Source organism: Primulina eburnea, chromosome 2, assembly GCF_022965805.1.
Source record: "Primulina eburnea isolate SZY01 chromosome 2, ASM2296580v1, whole genome shotgun sequence".
NCBI lineage: Eukaryota > Viridiplantae > Streptophyta > Magnoliopsida > Lamiales > Gesneriaceae > Primulina > Primulina eburnea.
In genome coordinates, this window is record NC_133102.1 from 8,385,315 (window position 1) to 8,395,693 (window position 10,379).

A 10,379-nucleotide genomic window follows, 5' to 3' on the forward strand; every position below is an offset into this window, starting at 1 on the left:
GAATTTGCAGAACATGTTGAAACTTGGGAAATTTTCAAATTTAACAAAATGACCGGGAACACACAATGGTCCAAACTTTGATTATCGTCACGCATTAGAATTTAACTAACCATAGATTATTGATAACAGGATGAAATTTTGTAATTTAACTGTAAATCTATTTCTAAAATTTATAATCATATTTTTATTTAACAGTTCAATTATTTCTAATTGAATTTAATTAAACAAAAACGCATTATTCAACGATGAAATCACAGATGTCACCTAAAATCGCACATTGAACCGAATACTATTTCTAGACTTTTGAAGCTAAATTCATTCTATTCCCTTTCGAGTCAAGAAGCGAACAACAAAAATGCAAATAATTGACCAAATTATATGCAAGTAAATTATGCAAACATTAATCAATAACATAAAATTGATTCATACATCAAATGAATGAACAAGATCAACAGTTCGTCCCTATCGTGGTCCCAATCAAAAGAAAAACTACTCGATAAATTCAAAACTAGAAGAAAATCTAATATTCGAATTCATGAATAAAAATAAGAAAATAAGAGAGAAGAAAATCTCAGCGATGGTGCGCAAATCTTGCATGTGAAGCGCGGTTTTTCTCTCTTTTCTCCCAAGCCGTCGCCGTCTTCAAAGAGTCCAAAAGTCCCAAAAAACCGTCCAAGAGTGTTCTCTTTCAAAGTTCCCAAAATCGTTCTGAGAAAGTCCCCCTTAATATCTTTTATTTTCTCTCTTATATCTACCTAAAATCTCACAAAATCTTTGCCAAATCCAAATCTGATATGAAGGGCACAGACCTCATGTAGACATAAGGATAGGGATCCATGTAGGCACTATAAAATTTTTTCCGGGAAAACACTGGACACGAGGTCCGGATCGGGGTCTGTGTATGCACTGTAAAATTCATTCTCAGAGTGTAATTGGCACGAACCCCGAGTACATGTACGGAAGGGGGTCCGTGTAGGCACTGCATTTTTCTTCCTTGTCTTCTAAGACACGGACCCTTACACAGGGTGCGTGTAAGGGTCTGGATACGCTCTTTGTGTTATTTCCTATTTTTCCAGGCGTTTTTGACATAGAACTGCAGAGCATTCGTGCTTATCAACTCCCCCACACTTAACCTTTGTTCGTCTTCGAATAAATCAGACATGAAATAAAGATAAGACATATCTTAGATTCAGAATTCAAGCACTACAATTAAAACTTCCCAATTCGTCAAATTCTATCACACCCGGTCAAAATATCATGCTTCGAATATCACAAGATTCGTGTTCATCGCAATTTAAGATTCAAACATTACCCAGTAAAGATCAACATAATGAGATGTGTGTAATGTGCAAGTCAGAACTCATACTCATCAACAGCTACTTGGTTTCAGGATCACTTAAATTGATCTTTCTTTATTTTTTTAAAAATTCGGAACGCCCCATATGCTCGACTTTCATACCCCACTCTACAATAAAAGACATGGGGATCAAAAGTGAGATAAAATAAACATATTCCTGCATCGTATTCATTCAACTTTTAACTCGTCGCCAATCACTTTACTTTTATCATCCTTAGAGCTCTATCATCTCTTTCCTTTTTCATTGTCCTTCAACTTTAACCTACAGATTTTTCGGGTGTCTTTAATGCAATTACACTTTTCTCTTTTTTTTTGAATAATGATTCATTGACTCCTTCGAACATATTTCTTCAACTCTTTGGAGTATCTAAAGCATTTCAATGTGTACAGAGGGTTCATTTCTCTCAAACGTAGGTAGGAAAAAAAATGTATAGGCTAAAATTCAGGTGGTTGATGTGGACATTGAATAAAATTACGAATGGGGTCTAATTGTGTCATTGGCACATACCATTCGATTTTTACATGCTCAAGAATGGTTACTAGAGACAATAAATGATGTATCGGGTAGGCTTGAAAGGCTCAAACGGTCTAGAGATCGCCTAAATCATCCATAAGTCACCATCGTTCGTATTTTTGCTTCGAGGGTTAATCATATGAGTTCTAGGTTTCAATGAGAAAAAGTCTGACCACGCGCATGGAATAAAATGTCAACACAAAATTGGTTCATGTCTGACTCTCTCTTTGAAACTACGACTCCTTTTATTCAATAAAAGTCATGAAACGATTTCTCGGGTGATGCAAAATCTATCAAATTAATCAGATTATCAAGTAAAACAAGAGTTAAGTGTCGTTATGTATTGTGCAACGATGTGTAACAAAACTGGCCCACTCCCACACTTTGAAAGCGACACTGCCCTCGGTGTAATGCGATTGAAAAGAACTAGCAAGACAGCTAAAGCAAAAACACTTCCTTGGAAAAATGTCGAGTAAGTGGTGAAAATGTGGTAGAACTCATCCACTCCTGAAACGAACTACATCGAATACACAAAGAAACGTAAAAAGGAATAGGAAAGTAACTCAAGCACACGAATAAACCCAAAATAAATTAAGCATAAATAATATGTACCATAAAATCAGCATATGAATGAAAAGCACAAAACGAGAAAACTGATAAAAAAGCCTACGCAAGTCCTAAAATAATCAAGCTAAATACTCGTCATCCGAACCAACGTCGAAATCCTCAAGGCCATCGAGTGTGGATCTGTCGAAAGGTGGCGCATAGATAACATCTGAATATGACTGCGTCCTCGCATGGTGCTCGAGTCAAGCCAATCGGGTGCGCAAGTCTTCCATTCAGTCAAATATGACCGAGAAGCCTGACAAGTACCTCTCGGGGCGCGCTGTCGTGGGGGCAAACCAACTTGAGGTCCTGCTCGGGCATCCAATGCTGCCTCTTCATCCACTCTATCTTCCCAGGCTCGCTCATCAGCTGTAGGGGGAGGCACTGGTGGGTCACGGGGATGTGGACTGATATGGCGACTCCCGGGATTTCGATACCAAGCACCCTGTCTGAAAATAAAATACATGCCCTGCATGGCCTTGGGCGAGAGAATCTGTGTAGAAGTGGGGAGGAAGGAAGTCTCACCAGTGAGATCGACACCATGGGCCGCCAAAATCCGAGAGATGATGATAGGAAATGGGACATATTGCGTCCTATTCTTTGTGGGATCAATTGGGCGACTGAACGCATATGAGAAATCATGATAAACGCCACTGGAATAGCAGGAATGGCTCCCAATCCATTCAACATCTTGTCTATGATATATAGATCCATATGGCAGACCTCATTGTTCCCGGCCTTCCTCGGAATGGTGTTCGCTCCCGTGAAGTAACAGATAAGGCGATCAAGCAGTGGGAGGGACGTCGGAAGGACGCTAGAGCTGGTTTGAGATGGGAAATATTGTAGACGGTTCTGAGCCTGAGGGATCCAGAAAGTGATGACCGACAAAAAGAGATCCAGCTGATTGAAGACCACCGGAGGCCCGTCATTAGGGACATTCAAAATAGCAGCCATAGATGCGCTGAATAACTCAATAGTAAGCCATTTGACGAACGTACGTATATGTTGCATCCCGGTCTTGTCTTTTTCCTCAAAATTCGCGTAAAACTGCCAGACCAACTCGGGGTAATAAGGGCCGGTGATGTCCAGGAGCGGTCCCCAACCAAATTTATCAAATTATGCCATGAGTTGCACCTCGTGATCGATCTGTGGATGAATGGAACGTTCAACGATCACGAAGTTCTCATTAAGCGACGAGTACCACTCAAAATTATCTCGGCTGGTTAACTTAAATGCATCAAATGCCAATCTAGCGGAACCAGAAGAGGATTTTGTGTCGTCCACCACTGTGCCATCACCTCTTATTCTCTTCCTGGTAAGCGTTGCTATGCCTTGATTCCAATATCCGCTTATCCGCATTGGTGATTTAGTGCCACTGTACGAAAGTGAGTTTATTGCACATTATTTCAGTTAGTGATTGTGTATTGTTCTTAGATTGTTGGACCGCTAGACTTTGCTTGTTAAAGGGTTGCATTGTTATTGCATTGAGTCTCTTTTCGGGATAAGTTGTTGTTCGAGCCTATTGCCCGTAGATTGTTACAATTTGGATGTTGATTTATTATCATTACATTGGGATAGGCTTGTGAATTGTTTCGGTCTGTTTGGGACCAGCTTGGATTGTTGTGATTGATTTGTTGGGGATTTGGATCTAATTGCTTGAGTTGGAATGCCTCCTCGCAAACAGAGTAGTAAGCGCGCACGAGGCGGTGCCTCCTCCTCTTTTGGTTCCGCTAGGTTGACATTTGATGTCTTTAAGTTCATCAGCCGAGATAATTTTGAGTGGTACTCGGCGCTTAATGAGAACTCCGTGATCGTTGAACGTTCCATTCATCCACGGATCGATCACGAGATGCCACTCAGGGCAGAATTTGATAAATTTGGTTGGGGACCGCTCCTGAACATCACCGACCCTTATATTACCCCGAGTTGGTCTGGCAGTTCTACGACGAATTTTGAGGAACAAGACAAGACCGTGATACAACATATACATACATATGTCAAAGGGGTTACTATTGAGTTAACCAGAGCATCTATTGTAATGCCCGGTTACTCGTACAAATAATTATAACGTGTTTATGTCGTTTATTTTGTAGTTAATTACCTCATTAGGTTTCACGTGATGAATGAAGTATCAATATTGAGATTGAACATGACTCTTATATTGTTCATGGTGTATTGAGAATGAATATATGTCAAAGTTGTGATAGTAAGATGGGTACATAGAAATAGTGTAATGGAAGTTGTGGGAAATGAGATGTAAATATGGTAGTTCGTACGGATTTTAGTATAATGATTTGAATATTCATCCAAATTGAGTGAGGCCATAACCATTAGGAAGATGAGATATAATGCTACAACTTTCACGTTTTGAGTTTTGTCCAAATCATTGTGGAAGACAAGCCAAAAGCGCCCCGAAGTGTGTCGTGTATACCGTCATTCCTTCACTGACACATGTTAGGAGAATGGGCATAACTTTTTACTCAGACCTCCAAATGACCTGAAATTTGGGGAGCTTAAATCCAAGACATAGGGCTACAACTTTGTAGTTTACGACTTTTCCACATTATGAAAGAAGAGCCGTTTCTGGAGCGATTTCGGATGAATCCGTGTGCAGAGCCGAAATATGCTCGCCCGGGCCGCAGTAAACGTCCGCCCGGGCGGACCTGTGCAGAAATAAAATGTGTAGGGCCGAGATTTACTCGCCCGGGCGGTAAAAGACGTCCGCCCGGGCGCTGCCTGCTGTATAAAAAGATAAGTATCGACTTTCTAAGCCATTCCAACCATTTCTTCACCACTTTACCAGCAAGAACTCGAGGGAAACAAGATTTCTTTCTCCCAAAAGCTTTCTTCTTCATTCCTTTCATAGAATTGAAGTTAGAATTTAGTTCTCCATCCCAAGAGCTTCCTATGGTTGTAAGTTTTCTTCACTTTTAGTTGTTCTTTGTGTAGAAGTGTAACGTTTCACTAGTATAGACATAGTAATTAAATTATTGATATGTTTGACACTATAGGAGCGAGAACATCGTCTCAAACCAGTATTCGTACACTTGGACTATAAGTTGGCATGCTCTTGAAGTAATACATGAGTAATATTATGATTTCAAACACTTCCCATTGATTATTGCTATATGTACATTGTTAGTATCTTATTGATGAAAACATAGCACCATATTCCATTGTTATGTATTAAATATGTAAGAACCTCATGAATATTGATGATAGGTGTTATGTAATGAACATGAACATGAACATTGAAAGGAAAAGGACTGATTTTACATGATATAGAGCTTGTTGACATCATGGGTGGTTTTAAGTCCACCAAAGCTATTGGCCAATACATGTTCATGGGGTGTGGGGTTGCCAAAGGTTGCTCCCTGACGTCCAACACAGTAGTAGCTATATGATAAAGCAAGCACGGTAGTACATGTCAACTAATGAGTCTCCAGTACAAAAATGAACATTGAATATATGCTACGGTAGGACATGTTTTTAAGATTCATTATTGATCACGACTTGATATGTATGTTCATTCGATGCATATTGATACGTATAAGTGCCAACTTATTGAGTTTTATAAACTCACGTAGCTCATGTATTACAGGATCAGGTAGTAAAGATGCCTAGGATGCCGGTTCGCCAATGGATGCTAGTGACGTGCCCTACCTCGACAAGAACCGGGACTTCTTATTGTATAGCTTCCGCATATGTATTGTAGTAAATTTTATATGAGGGTTTGAAACAAGTTCCATGTTATGAATGATGATACAAAGTATGTTTTTATATGAGAATATGCTTGAGGTTGTTGCTTGAGTTGAGTTTTTGGCTTATACAAAATATAGGGACATCATGCCAAAATTTTTATAAACCGTCAAAGTAACGCCTCTTGTTTGATTTGCTTCATACTATAGTTATATCATTCAAACCTTATTTTGATTATGGTAATCATGCTAAGTATAGAGTAAGGGTGTGACATTTTTATGGTATCAGAGCCCACGGTTCTTCGACAGGAAAGACACTTCACTTCATCCACATGGATAACTCTGCAAGTAAGTATCTTTGTATCTCATAGTTTATGCTAAGTTATGTGTCTATGTATCCTACTTGTAAGTTAAGATAGGCCACGATGCCACCGAAACGTAAAGTACAGGAAGGAGAGTCATCTAAGGGCAAGGCCCTAGCAGTCGAAGGTGAGGGCAGTGCGCCACGACCTGTAGATGAATTCGCTCAATTACTCCAACAACAAACCAAAGTCCATGGTGAACAAATCCAGCAGCTACTGGAGATGCAACGGACTACTCAGGAACAGTCATAAGCTCAAGCCATAGTACACAGACATGTGCCTGTTCAGACAGACGTATATGATCGTTTTCGACGTTTGAATCCTCCGGAATTCATGGGAAGCACCGATCCAGCAGTAGCAGAAGAGTGGATTAAGTCATTGGAGTCCATCTTCTCCTACCTTCATATGGAAGATGTTGACAAAGTGATTTGTGTTGTCTTTTTATTAACAAAACATGCAAGAATTTGGTGGGAGAGTGCAAGGGTCGCATTACCGGTTGGACCATTGACATGGGAAACTTTCAAAACCGTGTTTTACAATAAGTATTTCAGTAAAGACGTACGAGCTAAGAAAGCCAGCGACTTCCTTAATCTGAAGCAAGGGACCATGTCAATGACGGAATATATACAACAATTTGAGGCCGGAGTCCAATATGTACCATATATTGCACAAGATGACATCAGTAAGGGCGAACATTTCATGCGAGGACTTCGCTCGGAAATTAAAAGAGATGTACGAATGTCGAAAGTTGCTACGTATAGGGAGATAGTAGAAAGAGCACTTATGGCAGAACAAGATGAACATGACATTGACAGGGACAGGAAACAACGAAGGCAGCAGTACTTTCAGAAGAGCCAAGGAACAGGACAAGGCAAAAAGACTGATAGCAGGGGTACTAGACCAGAGGAACCCCGTGGCAAGGGTCCCCCTTCCACGTAAAGAACAGGACAGACCACCTTGTCCTAAATGTGGAAAACTCCATGATGGGGAATGTATGCAAGGTTCTAATGTCTGTTATCGTTGCAAAAATCCAGGGCATCTCGCCAAGAATTGTCCAGGAAGTTCTGAGAAAGTACATGGACGCCTTTTCTCCATGACCAAGGAAGAATTGGATGCGGATACGTCGATGATCACCGGTATGTTCTTGATTTCTGGTATTACTGCTATTGTTTTGCTAGATTCAGGAGCTACGCATTCTTTTATTTCGGAATCGTTTGTAAAGAGACTGGGCATTACACCAAGTACAACAGAGACACAACTCGCCATAGCCTTACCTTCCGGGCAAGAATTACAGACAAATCAGATTGTGCGAGGATGTCCAATATATGTCCAAGGCCATCAACTGTATGCTGACTTGATAGTTTTAAGAATGACTGATTTTGATGTGATATTGGGAATGGATTGGCTCTCGAAGTACAGAGTTACTATTGATTGTGGCATAAAGATGATCAAGTTTGCGCCTACAGGAGCTGAACCATTCACAATAGCAAGTGCATGTATATCCTTAACACTTCGGATAATCTCTTGTATGAAGGCTAGTAAATTACTACAGAAGGGGTGTCAAGGATATTTAGCATCTGTGTTAGTTATTGATCCACCAGTTCATGAACTAGAAGATACAGATGTTGTTTGTGAGTTTCCAGAGGTATTTCCTGATGATGTAACACGCTTACCCCCAGATAGAGAGATCGAATTTGTGATTGATATTGTGACAGGAACTCATCCGATCTCAAAAGCTCCTTATCGATTGGCTCCTACAGATATGAAAGAATTGAAGGAACAATTACAGGAGTTACTTGATAAAGGGTTTATTAGACCGAGCTTTTCACCGTGGGGTGCACCTGTTTTGTTTGTGAAGAAGAAAGACGGTACTCTTCGTTTATGTATCGATTATAGGGAGTTGAACAAAGTGACAATCAAGAATAAGTATCCACTCCCCAGAATTGATGATTTGTTTGATCAATTACAAGGAGCTGCCATCTTTTCGAAGATTGATTTACGATCAGGCTATCATCAATTAAAAGTGAAGTCAGATGATATTTCTAAGACTGCCTTCCGAACCAGGTACGGGCATTATGAATTTCTTGTAATGCCATTTGGACTAACAAATGCACCAGCTGCTTTCATGGATTTAATGAACAGAATTTTCAAGCCATTTCTAGACAAGTTCGTGATTGTGTTTATAGATGATATTCTCATCTACTCACGAACTGTAGAGGAGAATCGGGAACATTTGCAATTAGTTTTGCAGACTTTGAAAGATAAACATTTATATGCCAAATGGAAGAAATGTGAATTTTGGCTTGAACAAGTAGCATTCTTGGGCCATATCATTTCAAAAGAAGGCATATCAGTGGATACAAGTATGATTGAAGCTGTTAATAACTGGCTACGACCTACCACTGTTACCGAGGTACGTAGTTTTCTTGGGTTAGCTGGGTATTACCGTCGGTTTATAGCGGGATTTTCCAAGATAGCATTGTCTTTGACTGCTGTTAACACGAAAGAATGTCAAATTTGTATGGAACGAAGCATGTGATCGCAGTTTCCAAGAGTTAAAGACAAAATTGACATCAGCACCGGTCCTTGCTATTCCAGAAGGATCAGGAGATTTTGTAGTATATAGTGATGCTTCGAAACAAGGTTTAGGAGCAGTTTTAATGCAACATGGGAAGGTGATTGCTTATACCTCAAGACAGTTGAAGGAATATGAAAAGAATTATCCCACACATGATTTAGAACTGGCAGCAGTGGTATTTGCATTGAAAATATGGCGCCATTATCTGTATGGCGAACGATGTGAAATATACACGGACCACAAGAGTTTGAAATATTTATTCACACAAAAAGAATTGAATATGCGTCAACGACGTTGGTTGGAATTGGTAAAGGATTATGATTGTGTTATTAACTATCATCCAGGTAAAGCCAATGTTGTTGCAGATGCGTTAAGTCGAAAGTCCAGTTCTATTGCTGCGATGCAAGTACAAGAACAAATCTTATGGGATTTGCAGAACTTGAAGCTTGATGTTATTCCAAAGGGAGCTGCAATTCAGTTATCATCTCTTACGGTTCGACCAACGCTTGCAGACAGAATCAAGGTCAAACAAAATGCAGATAATGAATTCCAGCAATTGAGACAACGAGATGAGGATAAAGGAAATTTGAACTTTGAATTGAATGGAGAAGGAATATTGACTTATCGAGGGAGATTATGTGTGCCAAAGCAAGGAATGATCAGAAATGACATTCTTATTGATGCTCATGCCACTCCCTGTTCGATCCATCCAGGAGGCACAAAAATGTACAAAGATTTGAAACCATTATTTGGTGGCCAGGTATGAAAAAGGACATTGCTCAATTTGTTGCACAATGTCTAACTTGTCAACAGGTCAAGACTGAACATCAAAGACCAGCAGGACTCCTGAAACCACTACCCATTCCTGAATGGAAATAGGAACACATCACGATGGATTTCATTCTTGGTTTGCCAAGAACTCAAAGAGGGTTCAATGCTATATGGGTTATCGTGGATCGACTTACAAAATCAGCTCACTTTCTTCCGGTGAAGACCACATACACGATGAATCAATATGCTGAAGAATACATCAAAGAGATAGTGAGGCTTCATGGCATCCCAGTGTCGATTGTATCAGATAGAGATCCCAAATTTACATCTGCATTTTGGAAAAGCTTGCATCATGCTCTGGGAACTCGATTGTCTTTCAGCACAGCATTCCACCCTCAAACTGATGGACAATCAGAACGAGTGAATCAGATTTTAGAAGATATGTTGAGGGCATGTACTATTGACTTTCCAGGTAGTTGGGACAGTAAACTAC